The following is a 20,637-nucleotide window of genomic DNA, read 5'->3' on the forward strand; positions in this document are numbered from 1 at the left end:
TATTTGGAATGTCATTTAGAGTAACTTTTCTCTTGGAATCATTTTCATATGGTGAAAATTGTAGGATATAGGGTATAGGGAGACCCAGTTTTGATCAGATGAATTCATCTGGCCAACCACCATCAACCAGCTTGCTAACTTCCAATTCTATTGACTTTCTAGGCTCATGGTAGATCATATATGCATAAGATGATGAATTTTGAAATGTCCCTTGAGAAATTTGATCAATTGGTGAGATAGCTTGTTGTTGAAGTTACTTAAGATACCTAGACAAACTAGGGTTTCCAAGGCAAATCACCTCCAAATTCTTGAAGAATGCTTGATGAATATAACATGTAGAGATCAGTCGGACTCATATATGATGCTTTGAGACATTGTGAATCAATCCTTGGTTGTTCTCTTAGCTATGAGGGTCTTAAACCATAGTTATGAACTTATAGATCAATGATGATCATGCCCTACCTACAAAAGAGATAGGCAAATTAAAAGACATATTTTTGGCATTTTGGTTAGTAAAATGATGATATACAAGTATGATACAATCACATGGTGCTTGGTGATCTCTCCCAAAGAAAACCCAATAAAAGAGGGGTAAGGAGGATGCCAAGGTATGATCCCAATGCCAATGCATATGATGAAATTGCATGAGGGATCTTAGGATCAAAATTGGGGTCTTACAGCTGCCCCTATTTTAGGACATTCTAACTGAGGAGGTGAAGGTTAAAATCTTTGTGTCGACTCAGTAGAATGGGCTTAAATAATAACATCTAGAAACAAATTTTGATCCCTAAGAGACCTCATGATGCATATGATATGAATATGAAAGCAAATTCTCTGTGGGGAAATGTTGCCACAAAGGAAAGAAAATCAGAGCGGCCGAAAGTCCGCAGGAGCGCAATGCATTTCGTAAGGAAAGCTCACCAGGGAAACAGAGACTCTAGAGGGGAATACAAGGGTTATGCGTAGGCCAGGCTACAACTTAAAAACTACTGGGGGACTCAGAGGAATTCCATAAAAATGGAAGGACTCAACCGGGGAAACAAAACATCTGCAGGGGAAACGAGTAGATCAGGGTAAAGCTGATGTACTTGGATCATGTAGGAAAAGTGATTTCACTAATGAAACACACACTCAACTCAATTGGGGAAGAAATAGACTTCAACAAAGGAGGAGAAGAAATTTATTATCCATTGTCGGTTACTGGGTAAGGAGATAATAAAGATCTGACAGATTGGACACCTGTCATCCGCTAAGATGAACATATCAAGGATGACTCGCTGGGAACCGCCAGGAGGGAGTATTCATAACCGGTTACTGGGTAAGAATATTCTTGCTGGGGAAAACTGCAGAAAATAGGATTTATAACTACCAGTTACTGGGCAGAAAACTAAAGATGAGAATATCCGTCACCGGTTAGGGTGAACATATCAAGGATAAACTCAGAGGAAAGAAAAATTCGTCGTCGGTTAGGATGAACATATCAAGGATAGACTTGCCTGGGGATGCTAAGGAGGATATCTGTCATTGTTTAAGATGAACATATCAAGGATAAACTCTGCGAGGAGAAATAGGAAGTACATCTATCAGTTACTAGATAGACTACCATCGAAGAGAAAATTTGTCACCAGTTAGGATGAACATATCAAGGATTAACTCTGAAGGGGGAAAGTAGGATTTACAACTGCCAGTTACTGGGTAGTAGACCATAAAGAGAAGGAAACCCGTCATCGGTTAGGATGAACATATCAAGGATGAACTCTCTAGGGAACAAAATAGGGATCACAACTACCAGTTACTAGGTAGAATACCAAAGATGAGAATATTCGTCATCGGTTAGGATGAACATACCAAGGATAAACTCAGACAGGGGAAGAAAATATCTGTAATCGGTTAGGATGAACATATCAAGGATATACTTCCGGGGAAACATAGAAATGTTCCTCTAGGGACTCTACCGAGGAGAAAAACAAGGGTTACTTTTGCCAGGTATTGGGCAAAAAGTAACAAACTGTAAACTACGAAGGATATTAACAGTTACTGGGTAATAAACTCTTAGGGGACCCAAAACATCTATCTAGGTAAGATCTAGAAAGAAACGGTCAATCAAGACTCAAACCAATGAGGATAAAACTCAAGGGGAGTGATTCCATCCAGATAATCAGCTGGGGAGGAAACTGAAATAATAATCATCCACGAGGAGATAACTCAGTGGGGAAGGGAGAAAGGTTAAAGTATTTCTACTTAAGGGGATGCCACTCTACAATTGAGGGAGAACAGACACCAAACTTGTATGGGGATAAAGTACCGCCATAACAGAGAATGAGAATCTCAAACAATTAATAAATAACGATGCGATTATGCAATTGCGAGATTATATGAGTGTATATGTATGTGTATATATGTAATATGATGATTATGCTGACAAAACAATTGAAAAGGATACAAAGGTGTCTCAAAAATGAATCATCGATACAATCCTCGGTCAATCCACAAAAGAGGGAGACAAATGCTGGAGAAAAGAGAGATCAAAATCCCACAGGCTCAACCCTAGCCGGGGAAGGAGGAGATCTACTGAGGAAAGGAGATGCTATCGAATCAGTGGGGAATTTTAAGTCAACACCATATTGAACGGGAGACAACCGTACAAAGGATAAATGCAAATAGATGCTTAGAAAACAGGAGGAAACTCTGACTGGGAGTGAGCTGGATAGCAACTAGTGGGGAAACCAAAGTTCTACTGCCATTACGTAAACTATTGAGGAAACCCTCCTCACTATGCTAGAGATCAAAACTGGTTGGGTAATCACGAACTCTGCTGAGAACTTATGCACAAACTCCGCTGGGGACAAACACTCCGCAGCGGAACTGAATCGACCAACTCAGTTAGGGAAAACTGAGGGTTAACTGCTCGGGGGAACCATCAATGCTTCACACTTAGGGCTTAATGTTTTTGAATTGCTATTGACATTTCTTTTTACTTGCTCTTAAAATTCATGCTTTTATATGTTAAAGAAAAATGGTTTTGATTTAAAATTTTAATTTCAAAGATGATCATAATAAAATTTTAAACTATTTGGCTGAAGTAAGTAAGAGTGGGAACAATTGGATAAAAGTTCAACTTTATTTAATAGAATGGTAGTCTTTAAATGAAAAGACTCATAGATTTTTACAAAGTTGAAAATGGTAATTTACATGGAAAAGGGTTACATTGAATACAAATGATCACTAATCTTTCTGCCAACTCTTGATATCCGATGTGCTTTTGGCTGCTACTGGGGATGATGAATCGACGTCAACCCTTATGCTCAACAAAGTTTCTCCAAGACTAGAAGTTCAGCAGAATGCAGTTACTTGCCAAAATCCCTGATTTTTTCATAAGTTTCCCCAGGGTGGGGTACTTAACTTATCAGGAAGATTCTTTTCTATTTTATGTCTCTAATTTTTTCCTGGATCGCCCTTTCGGGTTTTCAATCCACCGAGACGCTCATTTTTGTCTTTGTCTCCCTTTCGGGTTTTCAACTTAGCGAGTTGTTCTTTTCTTTTTAGGCGAAGTATTTCTTGACTGCATCGGCATTCAGAGGATGAGTGAACTCTTCACCATCCATAGTTATAAGAATCAAAGCGCCGCCTGAAAAGGCTCTCTTAACAACATACGAGCCTTCATAATTAGGATTCCATTTTCCCCTAGAATCTGGTTTAAACGATAAAATATTCTTGAGAACAAGGTCACCTTCCCTGAATACCCGAGGTTTGACCTTCTTATCAAAAGCTTTCTTCATCCTTTGCTGATATAACTGACCATGACACATGGTAGTCAATCTCTTCTCTTCAATTAAATTCAACTGATCAAACATAGTCTGACACCATTCAGCCTCAGTCAACTTGGCTCCCATGAGCACACGTAATGATGGAATCTTAACCTCTACTTAGAGCACTGCTTCCATACCATATACAAGAGAGAAAGGGGTTGCCCCTATTGAAGTGCGGATGGATGTACGATACCCGTGCAAAGCAAATGGGAGCATATCATGTCAATCCTTATACGTTACAACCATCTTCTGAATAATCTTCTTGATGTTCTTATTTGCAACTTCAACAGCCCCATTCATCTTGGGTCTGTAGGGAGAATAATTATGATGTGCAATCTTGAAGTCTTTACAAAGAGCTTCCACCATATTATTATTCAAGTTCGATCCATTATCAGTAATCATCTTACTTGGCACACCATAACGGCATATAATCGGATTCTTGATAAACCTTACAATAACTTGCTTGGTTACATTCGCATACGATGTCGCTTCAACCCATTTTGTGAAGTAGTCAATTGCCACCAAGATGAAACAATGTCCATTCGAAGCTTTGGGCTCAATCATGCCAATCATATCAATTCCCCACATGGAAAAGGGCCATGGGGAGGAGATAACGTTCAACAGTGTTGGAGGAACATGGATCTTATCTGCATATATTTGACACTTGTGGCATCTCTTCACAAACTCGCAACATCTTCTTCGCCATTGCATGTCCATTGGAATGAGTACCAAACGAACCTTCACGGAATTCAGTCACCAATAGGTTTGCTTCGTATCTATCCACACATCTGAGCAAGACCATATCGAAGTTTCTTTTGTACAATACATCACCATTCAGGTAGAAATTTTCGGCTAATCTTCTCAAAGTCTTCTTATCTTTCAAAGATGCCCCAGACGAGTAAATCTGACTTTGGAGGAAACACTTGATATTGTAATACCACGGCTTTTCGTCTTCGATCTCTTCAACAGCAAACATATGAGCTGGCCTATCAAGACGCATCATAGTCAAATTGGGAACCTCATTCCAATACTTCACTATAATCATTGATGCCAACGTTGCAAGAGCATATGCCATCCGGTTTTCATCTCGAGGGATATGATGAAACTCAACTTTTGTAAAGAAAGTTGAAATCCTCCTCGCATAATCTCTATATGGTATTAAACCGGGTTGATTCGTCTCTCATTCACCTTTGATCTGATTCACAACCAAAGTTGAATCTCCAAAGACATTTGAATGCTTGATTCTGAGATCAATGGCCTCTTCGAGCCCCATAATGCAAGCCTCGTATTATGCCATGTTGTTTGTACACTTGAAAGTCAATCTGGATGTAAAGGGAAAATGTGTGCCTTGAGGAGTAATAATCATTGCCCCAATGCCATTACCATATTCATTAACATCTCCATCAAATACCGTGCCCCAACGGGAACCAGGTTCTGGCCCTTCTTCAAGCAATGGTTCATCACGGTCTTTCATTTTCAAGTACAAGATCTCTTCATCAGGAAAGTCATACTGCACTGACTGGTAACCTTCAATTGGTTGGTGAGCCAAATGGTCAGCCAAGATACTACCTTTGATTACCTTCTGAGATCAGTATTCAATATCATACTCAGATAACAACATCTGCCAACGGACAATCCTCCTAGTTAAAGTAGGCTTCTCAAAAATATACTTGATTGGATCCATTTTGGATATCAACTAAGTGGTATGATTCAACATATACTGACGCAGACGCTTAGCAGCCCAAGCCAATGCACAACAAGTCTTCTCTAGCATAGAATACCGAGTCTCAAAGTCGGTGAACTTCTTATTGAGGTAGTAAATTGCAAATTCTTTCTTTCCAGTTTCATCTTGCTGACCAAGAACACAACCCATAGTATATTCAAGCACAGTCAAATACATGATCAACGGTCTTCCTTCAACAGGTGGAGACAAGATCGGAGGTTCAAGCAAATACTCTTTGATACTATCAAAAGCTTTTTGGCAGTCTTCGGTCCAATCACAAGACTGATCTTTCCGAAGAAGCTTGATAATAGGCGCACATGTGGCAGTCATGTGTGAAATGAATCTTGAGATATAATTCAAGCGGCCGAGAAACCCTCTGACTTGCTTCTCAGTTTTGGGCGCAGGCATCTCTTGTATCATTTTGACCTTGGTAGGATCAACTTTAATACCCTTTCTCGCTGACAATAAAGCCCAACAACTTACCAGAACGAACACCAAAGGCACACTTATTTGGATTCAAGCGGAGTTTATACTTCCTCAAATACTAGAATAACTTCAACAAATGCTCAACATATTCTCATTCATCAATCGATTTGGCAATCATGTCATCGACCTAAACTTCAATCTCTTTATGCATCATATCATGAAAAAGAGTAGTCATTGCTCTTTGGTAAGTTGCACCAGCATTCTTCAAATCGAAAAGCATCACTCTATAACAGAATTTTCCCCAAGGTGTAATGAATATGGTCTTCTCCATATCTTTGGGTGCCATCTTGATCTGATTATATCCGGAAAATCCATCCATAAACGAAAAGACTTTGAATTTAGCAGTCTTGTCTACCAACGTATCAATGTGTGGTAGAGGGAAATCATATTTTGGATTGGCTTTATTCAAATCTCTGTAATCAACACACATGCGGACTTTTCCATCTTTCTTCGGCACATGCATAATATTGGCGACCCATTACGGATACTCAGCGATCACAAGGAAACCGACATCAATCTGCTTCTGCACTTCTTCTTTGATCTTCACTGCCATATCAGGATGCGTTCTTCTCTACTTCTGCTTGACTAGCGAGCATTCTAGCTTCAACGGAAATCTATGCTCCACAATCTTAGAATCCAAACCAGGCATATCTTGATAGGACCAAGCAAACACATCTGAATACTCTCGAAGAAGATGAACCAACCCTTTCTTCGCATCTGGACACAGTCGAGACCCAATCTTGACTTCCTTCACATCATCTTCGGAACCCAAATTGACTAACTCAATCTTCTCTTCGAATGGCTGAATGGCTTTTCCTTCATGCTCAAGAAGACGAGACAATTCATCACTCACTTCTTCATCACTTTCCTCCTCAGCCTCAAACACATGTAATTCAAAATATGGAGAAGGAGAAGGATCATTGTATTCAATGGGGTTAGGAACCAGCCTGCATAATGATTTGATATTTTAATTTTAGAGAAGAGAATTTGTGACCAAATATTATGCAGATGGACAATTATATTATTTATTTATGTTTTTGGTGATTATCATTTTCAGAATAAAGCAAAAATTAAAAACAAAACATCATAGATGTGGATGAATAGAATTAATTTTATTGATGATCAAATTTGAAATGCCTAACAATGTTCACTTCCCCCTTAGGCATAGGAGAAGGATTTTTTTTAAAACAAATAAAAGTAATTACTTAGATCGATGCAAAATAACAAGAATAATAGTCCAATTGTTGCAAGCCTTTCCATATGTCACAAAATTGGTGCAGTTTTCTTCTTCGTCATCCTCTAGCACAACAACTAAGTGTTGTTCATTACCATGAATGAACCCATTGCTATGGAAGCTAAGTTGCATATCCTCTGATCTAGCAGTTGATGAACCTTGCTGAAAACCCAGACCGGCTATGCCCTTGTTGTCGGAGACCTCTACCATGCGCTCCACTGATCCACACTACCTTCTTCAACAATCTTCCTCGGATCTTTTAATGAGGACATAGGTGCCCCAACCCTCTTTTCAGCTGCAATAGAGAAGATTGGAATGGAGTTCCAACCTCATCCTCAGCTTCAACGTGAGAGAAAGATGACAAGTGGCTAACCAACAACGCTTTTTCCCCGCCAACGATTACGAGCTTCCCATTCTTGACAAATTTGAGCTTCTAATGTAGTGTGCATAATACCCTAATTTTGACCCTAAGATCCCTCGTGGCATCATATTATTGCACAAGTGCATTGCCTCAAGGATCATAGCATGTTTGTCTCCAAAACCCTAGGGTTGGGACTTGTTTTAGTGGTTTGAGATCACCAAGCATGATTGTATTGTATGTTATTGCTTTTATTATTTTATTACTAACCAAAAGCACAAAAATATGTCACTAACTCTTTTTGTTTTGAAGCTCAAGTGATCATGTGCTCCACAATGCTCCTAGGAGGCTCCTAAGCCCAATGCAATGGCTAGATGAAGATGAGGAAAAAGCATGAAAATGGTCCACAAAGTTCCTAATCATCATATATGCCTCCCAAGTATCTCAATTTTCCAATTTTGATCAAGGTAACCCAAAGGTCTTAAAGATTGTTTCCCAAGGAAACCCTAATTTCACTGTGCTTTGACTGTGCCTTGCCCATGAAGCAATCTCAACCTCTGATCAAATTTAATCAAGGGAGGTTATTTCATTTACCATTCTATGCATATATGATCCTAATTGAGGTCCCTCAATCATTTTTTCATCAAGATAGGAAGTTTGACCTTGAAAAGTTGACCAGTCAAGTTATCTGACTAAGCTGAGGTTCAATGAGCTATAACTCTTGAAGTGTTGGTCAAATGAAGATGACCCCAAAATAAAACATGTTCCTAAGAAACATATGAACAACTTTAATGTTCATCAAAAATCAATTTGAAGCTTGTAAGTTCATCATTAATTTCAAAACATTATAGGTCATTTTGGCTGAAACCCTAATTTTGGGTCAACTTGCCAAGGGCATAACTTTCTCAATTTTTATGATTTTGAGGTGGGACAAAAGGCATTGGAAATATTGAGATGTCTACGTAAAATGTTATGTTGGAAAAAATTTAATGATCCTAAAGTAAATACATGTGCCATTGCAAAACATGATAGGTCATCTTTGACCTAATTCATTAAATTTGAAAAAGTACCCAACTTCAAATGCCCATAACTTTGTCATAGAAAATCCAATGATGCAAACTTTGAGTCTACATTGATTGTCTTAAAAATATGTACAACTTTTATGTTGGACACTTTTCATTTGAAGCTTTTATCATGAGGTTAGAGGGGTTTGATCAAGCTTACTTTTGGTTAACTTTTTCAAAGTGATTTTAACATGGTTTACACTTGAACTTTCCAAGCCAGTTTTGATCAATTTGCACATGTCAAATGGTTTTTTTCCCAACATGACTTTTATTTCTTATTTCAAGAGCTTTCCAGCCATTACTCTCAATAGTCATTTGGATCTACCATTTGAGAGATTCTAATTTCTTTTCATTTATGTGTATTTTTGAAATTTTATGTTAAAACTTGAGATGCAAGCGTTTTCCATTCCATGTGCACGACCACATGGTTTCCATATGAGCTTAGCAGGTCCCTTCAGCCATTGATGGGCCTCCCACACATCCACAAAGGCCCATGCATTCAAAATTGCAATTCCCATGCACATGAGCAAAGTGTGATGATCAGATGCATTTACCTATGAATAAGGGCTTCCTCTCCTTCATTTCATAACCTTTTGGAGATCCCATATGTTGCTGAACTGAAACCATAACCCTCACCAAAGGAATCACTCACCATTTTTCAATATTTTCGAGCTTAAAATTCAGCAACATTAGTTGAGTTTCAAAGCTAGATTCCTTAGCCAATAATTTTCCCTATATTAAGAGATCAAAAAGGAGAAAAAAGCTTGAAGAATTCGTGGCCAGAAACTCACCATTTTGAAGGTATAAGCTCAAACTGTTTGGATCTGAAACTCATAATTCAATGTAGTATTCTTGTGTTTTTGTGGTTCTCTGACGTCCTCATACTTGAGGCAAGCTTTTGGTGCATTCAATTTTCCATTTCAAGATCAATCCGTGTGGACACCATGATTTTCTCCTTCATCTTTCTCTCAATATAGGAAGAATGAGAGGAATCTAATGGTACAATGATGATCTACATCACATGAGCTTCATTTCCATGCCATTGTTTTTCATTTTTGATGAGATTCATTTTCCTGCAATTCTGGCCGGATTCTGTTTGGTTGATCGGAGAAGATGGTGGTTTCCACCACCACTACCACGTGTGTTGATCCCAACCTTTGGATCTCTCCCTCACGATCTAATCTCGTGAATTACTTCTTTTAATTCAGCGTGTCTCGCTGTTGACTTGAGTACACCATGCGCCCTCAGATCCAGGCCGTGTAACACGCCACGTCATTTAATGAAACGGATCCGGTGGCTCAGCTTTTTTCACTTTATTTCATTTTCTCTTTATTTTCTTTTAATTCATTCTATTTTCAATAATTCATAAAAAATTCATATGAGATCAGAAAAATATGAGACCGACTTTAAAAAATTTCTTGAAAAATCTAGTTTCATCTTGTGATTTTTAATTATTTTTGTGACCTCATTTGACATTTTTCATGAATTATTTGGTTTTTAATGATTTTAATTCATTTTAAAATACTTTCTGACTTTAGAAAAATACAAAAATATTTTCATAGCATCTATGGATCATGATAAGTCAATGAAAAATAGTCTCAACAATTTCTTGTTTGTTTTTAAGATTATTTGAGATTTTAATTCATATTATGGTATTTTTGTTTGTTTTTTAATTTATTTTAATTGATTTTAATTGCTTTCTAACTTTAAAAATTTGTGAGAAAATTAGTCAAAGTTTGTTTGACTATGTTGAACCTATGAAAATTTAATTGGACTTTTTGAAGTTGTTTTGAATTGAATTTGAGGTTCAACTTTGTTTGTTTATTTTTTTATTTGTATTTTCTTTTAATTCAAAAATTACCAAAAAAAATATTATTGACTTCTTGACTTGTTATATTCATTCTTCTTCTGTTTGGTGTTGATCAAGGTTGAATTGGTTCAACTTTGATCAAATTCATTGGATCTTATGGTTTGAGAATCCTTAAGGATCATCACCTAGAAAGATGAATGAATTTGATTAAGGATGAGTTATCCCTTGATCAATTGGGATTGGTTGTTGACTTCTTACCCCTCCCTTTCATCTTCATCCTTTTCTTACCCTCAATGGCCAATGAGTTAAAGTCTTGAGGTTGGTCTTGACAAATAGAAGTTTAATCTTCTTTGATCCAAACCAAACTCAACTTGATCCATGATCAAGTGAGTTATTTTGTGTCAAAGATAGGTTACTTCTTGGTCAAGCAAATAACCAAAAGTCAATACAAGGCCCTTCCCCTTTTGTTTGGCATGGCAAGTTTATGGAGCTTGGCTTACTAGTCATGACCTCTAACTTGTGTTATTTGCCTATATTCTTATTGACCGACCTCAGATAGGTGTGACTACTATATTATTCCACTTACGATTGCTTAACATAGCGCTACATTGTCTTATGACAAGCTAACATAACTCTACTAACTACTAAGTTTAATTTGAGATTTTAAATTCTTGTCATTTACTTTTAATGTCATTTATTTCTTGCTCATTATTCATCTTGATTTTCATTTTGCTCACTTGAGCAAATATTTTATGTTTATGTCATTTTTCTTTTGCTCATTTGAGCCCATTATTGTATATAAATATATTGTTATTTTATGTTGTTTTGTGTTTGTTTTGATGTGAACCAAAGTACAAAAGGAGAAAGGACTTAGAATTAGGATCCACCCATGCTTAAAGGAGTTCAAGAGCAACTAGGCATCATGCCTTTAGAATGCAAAATATGTTGAAGAGCAACTAGGCCTCATGCCTTTAGAATGCTAAAATTCAAAGTTGACCTTAAAGGACTTCTCCTCAAACATATTCTTTGTCCATTCCCTTTATTATGTTATGAGCTTTTTAATGTGTGCTTTTGTATGATAGGAATATCATCTTAAGATTATGAAAAGAGGACCATTGCCATGAGTAGCCAAGTTAAGAGCCAAGCCAAATGGAGATCCTAGGAGCTTGAATTCAAATTATTAATTGCTTGTTTTGTGTGCTTTATCCAAAGGAAAGGAGCATCTTGAGTCATCTCTATGACTCCAAGAAAAGGAACTCCAAGGGTTATCTTTCCCCTCTTATCTTTGTATGCTTTAGGAATAGCCCTTCTCTCTTCTCCCCCCTCTAACCAAGCCAAAAGATCATTCTCAAAACTTTGACTTTATTTCAAATTAGAAACCTAGGCCTTTGACTTTTCAAAACCATTTTCATAAATACTCATTGTAAATAAACTTTAATCCAACTTTGACCTCATTTTGTAAATAAATTTAACTTGTAAATATAACCCATTTCAAGTTGTTTTGTGGTTCCAATGGCCCCTTGTTAAACTCTTCTCAAAAACATTAGTCATAGGTTTGAGTTATCATAGTGGTTGATGTAAATCTCACCTCATCCTTAGTGTTGGATTATAAGCCTTCCATGCTTATTATAGGGTTAACCCCTCACTAGCATGTTGAAGCCTTCCTCACATGGTGGATTGTTGGTTTGGGTTGAGTTTTCTCCCTTTGATAACAAAAGACCTTAAGGCTTTTGATTAAAATCAATTCACCAATCTTTGAAATTTTTACCACGAACTACGTGGTTTTGATCCTCCTTTGTGATGGTACGTAGGCAATGGGTTCAGCCATTCAAACAACAAAATTTGTGAATATAATTTATTCTCTTCTCATCCCTCCAATCTTTTACATAAATCTTTTCACAAATACCAACCTACAACACATATTTGCAAAAAGGGTTCCCTTAGAGTACTAAGGATGTTTTGGGTGCGTAAAACCTTCCCATTTCATAACCAACCCCCTTACCTAGATCTCTGATATTTTTATTAGTTTTTTTATTTGAAAAACTTCTTACTTGGATTTTGATCGCTTTTTAGCCTTTCATTTGGATAAATAAAATTGCGGTGGCGACTTGAATTGTATCTTGACTTTTGGTTTAGTCAATAAACCTAAAGGTAATGAAAACCCCGCTACAGTGTGAAGGTAATAGCTCCCGCCTCATGGATCCATGGCCTTCTCAACAGACAACTGTAGGCCGGGTGGATATCCATTACTTGAAAAGTAATCTAGAAGTCACTCAGACATCTCTTCACTGGAAGGTCCACTTCTCCCATCACTGTTTTGCGTGAACCATCAAAAGCTTTGACGATTACACCACTATACCTTATAGGCGCTCCTTGATATGACAACTTTGATAATGTTGACATCAGAAGCATATTCAAGGAAGATCTGGTGTCAACCAGTACATTGGATAAAGCATCGTCTTTGCAATTCATCGAGATATGCAAAGCCAAATTATGATTCCTACCCTCCTCGGGGAGTTCTTCATCATAGAAACTGAGATTATTGCAGGAAGTGATGTTAGCCACTATATGATCAAACTGATCCACCGTAACATCATGTTCCATAAATGCTTGCTCTAGAACTCTTTGCAGTGCTTCTCTGTGTGCTTCTGAATTCATGAGCAGAGACAGTACTGAAATCTTTGAGGGGGTTTGGAGCAGTTTCTCCACCATATTAAACTCACTCTTCTTTATCAACCGAAGCACCTCATCATCATTATTAGTCTTCAAATTACTGGATTCACCAGACTGACGCTTTGAAGCACTAACTGGATCTACTGCAGGCACTTCCACCTTCTTACCAACTATTGAATCTTCCACATCTTTTGGGACACCGGTCCAAACACTCGACCGCTACGGGTCACCTTAGTAACATCAGCAATGCTCACGACAGAACTGGTCGTAGGCAATGGAACCTCTTGACCATTCTTCACCATAGTTGCATTATACTAATACGAAACATCCTTATCGGATGAATACGGGACTGGGCCCGCTAACCATATGACCAATGATGATACCGATCTTTAACTAATGATGTTACTACTGCTGCTGTCGTACTAAATTACTATTCTTTCTAGATTCTTGAAAATGGGCACTATGACATTCACATCGTCATCTACGTGAAGGGATTGAACAATTTGAATCATACCCTTATCCATCAACCGCTAGATGTCTCTTTTTACAATCATACAACCCCTCGGGTTGACACTGCAGATAGCACAACCATCATGGTCATGCTCACAATCGCTCACCATACAAATGTCCTTATGCATCATCACCAAATACCTTATGATAAAATGGACATCAAACACTTTGAACTCCCCAAGACAGCCGTCTACCATATTAACAGATGAATTTACATGGGTTGGAAGTGGGTTTGCTTTCACATTAGGTGTGCGGTCTTCAAAGGACACCATTCCACTTTTCACTAGCTTCTGAACTTCGTATTTGAGCGGATAGTAGTTCTCAATGTCGTGTCCAGGTGCTCCTTGATGAAAAGCACAACGGAGGTCAGGCTTGTACCACCATGGGAGTGGTTCTGGAATTTGTGGCGGATTCCTCGGTTGGAGTAGGTTCTTGAGAACCAACGATGGATAAAGCTCTGCATAGGTCATAGGAATTGGGTCAAAAGAGACCTTCTTCCTCTTGAAAGTTTGTTGTTGATGATTGTTGGTATTGTTGTTTTTGTAGGTGTTTGTTCGTTGTTGTGGTTGTTGTTGTTGTTGAATTGGTGTTGACTGACTTGCGAAAAATACAGGAATTACGGAGGATACTTGATGGTGGTGTTGACGAGGTTGTTGATTCCTTATGGTATGAGGCCTCATTTGCCTCCCACTAGTTATTACGTTGGCTTCACTGTCTTTTTTCTTCCCAAAACTACTATTGTATCTCTTGCTTGACGATACCTCCTCTTTTGACAACCGTCCCTCTTGGACACCTTCTTCTAGCCTCATCCTCATGTTTACCATTTCGGTAAAATCACTAGGGGAACTGGCGATCATCTTCTTATAGTAAAATAAGCTAAGGGTCTTCAAAAAGATCTTAGTCATCTCCTTTTCCTCTAAAGGAAGGGTGATTTGAGCAGCTAATTCTCTTCACCTCTACGCATACTCTTTGAATGTCTCATTATCCTTCTGAGACATAGACCTCAATTGGTCTCTATTGAAGGAGAATTGCCATCCAAGGCGCAGCGGAATTTAAAAATTTCTCCATTTAGTGATCCTTACGAATGGGCATGATCAGTGATAGAATCGTTACCTCTTGTGGCGATTCAAACCTTTGGTGCAGATCTCTGATAATGGTCAAAACCTTTGATACAGATCCACGGGGCGATCACGAACGTTGAACGATGACAACGTCTCTACTCAGTCCACACGAACGGATTCCTTCAATCGCAGTGCTAGCTGTTATGAATGAAGGCTTTGAGTGAGAGAAAGAGAGATACGAAATTCCAACTCTTCAGTTGTGTTGTATTCCCATACAAAGCTTCTGCACAAGAGCTCTATTTATAGAACCACTTGTGTGGGCTTCATTCCAAAAAGCCCACTTAAGTGCATTTTGGCTCATATCTCATAATATGCCAAAATCACTTAAGTATTTGGTACATTACCATATTTCGTATTCTACTTAAGTACATCGTACCTTACGATGTTCCTTAATTATTCTATCTCTCATCAATCCGTCCTTTGTGTGTGACCCTATAGGTTTTCGCGACGTTGGCAATTATATTAAATCACGCATTTAACATAATAAACAATGAGCGGTATCTAGCAACACATCACTGCTACCCAAGTCACGAAAATGTCATGTGATCTGACAAAACCTCCTGTGATAATAATTATGTGTATAATTACCCCTTTGCCCTTATGTTTATATTGAACACAAGGTATAGACCGTGTCACCCTTGTCTAGTTCAATATTGGGCCCATAGACATTTATCCTGTTATGCAGGATGGGCAAATTCCATCTAGGACACTCATGTCCCTCAGCATGCTTTGTGGAGCACCCATTAACTGTCTTTATGGTTATCCAGTTACGGACAACTTTGGATCAGCAATAAGGCACTCGACTCTACATCTAGGATCCATAGTGGTTTCAGGTCGAAGAGTGGTATACACTATTATCACCATGAGAATAACTTATGACACTTTGCATAACTTTCTATATAGTATTCTCATAGCGGGTCAATCCGGCATAAATATTACTCCTAATATTCATACCTATGTTTAAGACTTGATAACTCTTTATCCATGATCCATGAGATGTGATCATCAGTCTACAAGCATAATAGTCTTAATGCTTTAATGTTATCCCACTTCACATTAAAGCTCGACTACGGATACTTTAAGAATAGTGTCCTTATGTTTAATGTGTTCTCATGATTAAGTCACACTTAATACATTAAACGGACTATCTATTCCAAGGACTTTATTAATCAACCATAATAAAGAAAATGCCTTTAAATAATTCGATACTAGTACCAAAAGTATTGACCTCTAGGGCTTATACCAACATCTATCAGGCACCATATCCACATTATACTTATACTGTTTCACAAAAGCTTCTCCCAAATCGTTGAAAGTATGGATGTTTTCACTGTCTAACCCCATATACCATCTGAGCGTAGCACCAGTCAAACTGTCTTGGAAGTAGTGGATTAATAGTTGATCGTTATCTGTTTGGGTAGACATTTTACGGGCATACATCACCAAATGACTAAGCGGACATGAGTTCCCTATGTATTTTTCAAAGTCAGGCACTTCGAACTTCACTGGAATCTTCACATTCGGCACCAGACATAATTCAGCAGCACTCTTTCCAAACAGGTCCTTACCTCTCATGTTTTCAACTCCTTGCGCAGCTCAAGAAATTATTCCTTCATCTCATCCATTTTCTCATAAACATCTGGGCCCTCATATGGCTCGGAATGATAAATGATGTCTTTCATACGAGGTAAAATGTGCACTACGGGAGGTGGCACAGACATGACCGGGGTAGATGCCGGTATAGAAGCAAATGTAGGCGCAATGCCTTCAGGCATGAAGTTTGACGGCATTCCCCATGGGAATCCGGCAGGTATGGTAGGCGCGAAATGAGCGGTAGCAGCAGGCATGGTAGAGGTAGCCACCTCTAAAATAACGGTCCTCTGAGGGGGAGGAGTTGCGGGTGTTGGAGAAGACTGGCTCAGTGCAGCTAGAACTGACTCCATCATGGCAGTCAGGTGGGCGATCTCATCCTTTAGCTCTCTATTCTCTTGCTCAAGATGTTCAATGATTCTGGAGTGATTGGCGTGAGTGTTGTATCGATGAGTCGGCTTGGCTAAAGCACAGAAGAATCACCAATGAGACATCTGGCGAAAGAGAAAGTTGCTTATGCAAATGATGCATGAAATGCAATGCTTGTTTATTTACTTTTTTGTTTTCAAATAACTTACTATATTATTTGCAAATATATATATTTAACAACAATTGCAACAATTTGATATGACCAAAAATATCTTTTCATTTATAATTGGAAGGATTACACTGAGTACGATTTCAAAAACCAAATGGAAAGTACAAACGTAAAGGAGACTAGTCATCCAAAGGATCCCTAACAACAATGTCAGAAGATCTAGATGTAGGCGCGTACTTCCTTCGAATGCGTCGAATCTCGGTCTCGAAAGAAGCCTTCATCCGAGTCTTCTCGAGGACAAGCTGATCAACAATCTTCTTCTAAGCAACGGAAGGCTGAGGCATGCTAGAGGAAAATGAGACCTCCGACACTCTCTGTCTCTTTGTCACTCGGTCTTCAAGTAGCTCAATGAGTGCATCTTTGTCCTTAGACTCCAACTGCAACTCCTCATGCTTTTTGCTCAAAGCACGGAAATGCTCTTCCCACATATCCTTCTCTTTCTTCATCTTGGAGAGTGGGTCTTCCAACTCCTCTACATCTTTGTTAGGGAGAATTAATAGCTCAACCACAACCACAGACATAGGTCTCTCACAAGGATAAGGAATCTTCAACTCCAAATCTCTCTTTTTCACCCAAAGAGTGTAAGCTTCTAAAGCTATACCATTGCACGGACCCAGCTCAGATCTTCCCTTCCTATGCACATTATGCCAAGCATGCACAATCTTCTGATTCAAATGTTGGGGATCTTTACCCTCTTGATATAAAAGACCTTCTAACAAAGTGTTATTAGGTTTGTCTCTCAAGGGGAACCCAAGTTGATGACGAGCCAAAGCAAGGTTGTAGTTGATTCCTCCTTGTGTACCAATGAGAGGCACATTAGAGAATTCACCACAACTATCAATAATCTCAAAATTCTCAAACAAGGATCATACCAAACTATATCATCATTAGTGAGAGGTATAAGTCTCTGAGACCACCAAAGACATTGTTTGTTCTCTATAAAAGCAGATGTCTGAGGCAAGTGCGAAATAAACCACTTGTATATAAGAGGAATGCAACAGACAATAGTTCCACCACCTTTAGAGTTCCTTAGATGAAAAGAGGAATACATATCACCCAACAATGTAGACACATGATTCCCAATCAAGAAAATTCTAATGGCGTTAACATCAACAAAATCGTCAATGTTAGGGAACAAATCTAATCCATAAATGAGCAACACAAAGATAGCTTCAAAAGCGTCCACACTACCAGCTTGAGCAAAGGCAGTAGCTTCCTTGATGAGGAAATCAGATGGCAACCCAAATAATCCTCCTTTATTTACCCAATGAGCCTCTATCTCAGACTTCTTCAAGTGAAGAGCTTCAGCAATAAGATGAGATCTGGGAATCTCCTCCAACCCACTAAAAGGTACCTTGATAGAAACAAGTATTCCTAAGAGATGGGCATACTCCTCTAACATAAGCACAAGCTGATAATCCAAAAAAGTGAAGCAACGGTAGAGAGGATCATAGAACTGCACTATCACACCCAAAAGTCCTTCAACTACATCAGCAGACAAGATAGACAGAAGCTTCCCATGGCGTTGTTTGAAGTCCAAGGGATCTAATACAAAAGATGTTAGCTTCCTTAACTCTTTCAAGTCGGGATATCTGAAACTATACTTCTTAGTGTTCCTTCATCCACATCCATGGTCTGAAAATATTTGCAAATAATACCTCAGTTCCTTAAAATTTTTGTGTGATGAATGTTATGATGCATATGAATACATGAATGCAACAATCATAAATAAGCGATCACACACAAGGAAAGCGAACAAAGGTCAAGGGATGAATCAAGTCATTGTCAAGATCAATCATCCATTTTTGTGGATTATGGTTCTAACCTTCTCAACACCCAAGCTCCATTGATATTGACAAAACTTGATTGGATCAACCAAGAAACAAAGGGTTTATTGTGAGTCACGAGCATGGAGTCTGGGTAAGAACCATCCCAAAGGAGTGAACTAAGGATAAAAACTTGTATATCATGTTCGAAAAAGTTCCCAGAGTCTGAATTCCATCTATCGGATATTACAGGTTAAGACGGCTGACTCATCGACCCATAATATTATCAAGAGAAAATCGTCTGAGTGTAGTATCGCGTAACAACTGTTATCAAGTCTACACATGAACAGTGTCTGCACTACGTCCTGAATAGGCCAAGGGGGGTTAAATGTTCTCAGTCCTCAACTTCTCAGACCCAAATTAGAGATAGTAATGCCTAACCACAAATACTTGTGTGACATTTCCAAATCCAAAAGGGTCTCCACAAAGCAGATGGATCTCAAGCCAACTTGTTAAGGACTACTCCACACAAGTCGAACATGACTATACCATCCTCCCATCTTAATAGTACTCAAGTTCGGGTTAGAACATATCTCACCACTCAGAGATCACCAAGCACAACAAGTATATCACACAAATATACATACATCACATATATACAATTATATACACACAAAAGAGTAGGCTAAACCCACTGGAGACTACTCCCCAGCAGAGTCGCCACTTAATTTTTGTAGTGATAAATTCATGATCATCAAGCTATGGATAAGCAAGACATCAAATAACAAGAGTCGCCAACGCGCTTTTATTGTTTCCAAGGGAAAAGGGAAAAGTACGAACAAAATCCAAAAATAAGAAGTTTTTAAATCAAAACTAATAAAATGCCAGAGATTACAGGTAAGGGGGTTAGTTACACAGAGGGAAAGTGTTAGCACCCAAAGTGTCCTAGGTACTCCTGGGGAGCCCTTTCTTGTGTGCATATGTATTTTGTACAAAGTGATGTTTACAAACAAATAGAACGGGGGGATGAGAAAAGAATTTATTAATTATATTTTTGTGTTTGACAAGACTAAAAATGGTTTAAAAGGCACAAAGGCCTAAAAATGGTTTCAATGGCATTGCTTTTGAAAATTTTAAGTCAAGTATAGTTAAGTATATTTACCAATTTGATTTTAGAAAAGAAGTTTAAAATGCAATGACATAAGGCCATAGTTTCTAGTTTGCAAAATGGTCTAAGTTTAAAAAAAAACAAGTACAACCAAAGAAGTTTTTTTTAAAAGGATGGAGAGATTTTGAAATTAAAGAGATAGGGAGAAGATGAAGAGACTAATCCTAAGCATAAATTTAAAAGTTAAGAGTTGAAGAGATCTGACCAATGGGTTGCAATCCAATAGGCAAGACCAAAATTCCCTTGGACATTAGAATCAAGCAACAAATAATGCATAATATATTAACTTGAAGAGCAAGGCATCAAATAAAGATAGCCACATCCAAGATTTAGCCACTCCATAATCTTCTTTAAATTGGCCTATGTAGCAGATGAATTCCACAAGTCACAGGTTCAAAATAACAGCTTCACAATGATCATGTTGCAGATGAACTCAGATGGATCTTTCATGAAATATCAGATGAAGTTTCAAGTTGCAAGCACTTGGTTACATGAAAGTTGGCATTGGCCAAGTCCTTTTGCATAGGGATGTTGTCTAAATTCTAAGTCTAATTGTCCAAGTTCAAACCAATAGTCCACACAATAGTTTTTTACGGTTTTTGTTCTTATTATGTACATTAATGGTCAAAGACCACACAAGCAAACAAAATATGCACAAACAAGATATATCACACAATATGGTCCAAGTGGACAAAATGAAAATGACCTTAATATAAACAATTAGAAT

The sequence above is a fragment of the Lathyrus oleraceus genome, chromosome 2 (assembly GCF_024323335.1).
Source record: "Lathyrus oleraceus cultivar Zhongwan6 chromosome 2, CAAS_Psat_ZW6_1.0, whole genome shotgun sequence".
NCBI lineage: Eukaryota > Viridiplantae > Streptophyta > Magnoliopsida > Fabales > Fabaceae > Lathyrus > Lathyrus oleraceus.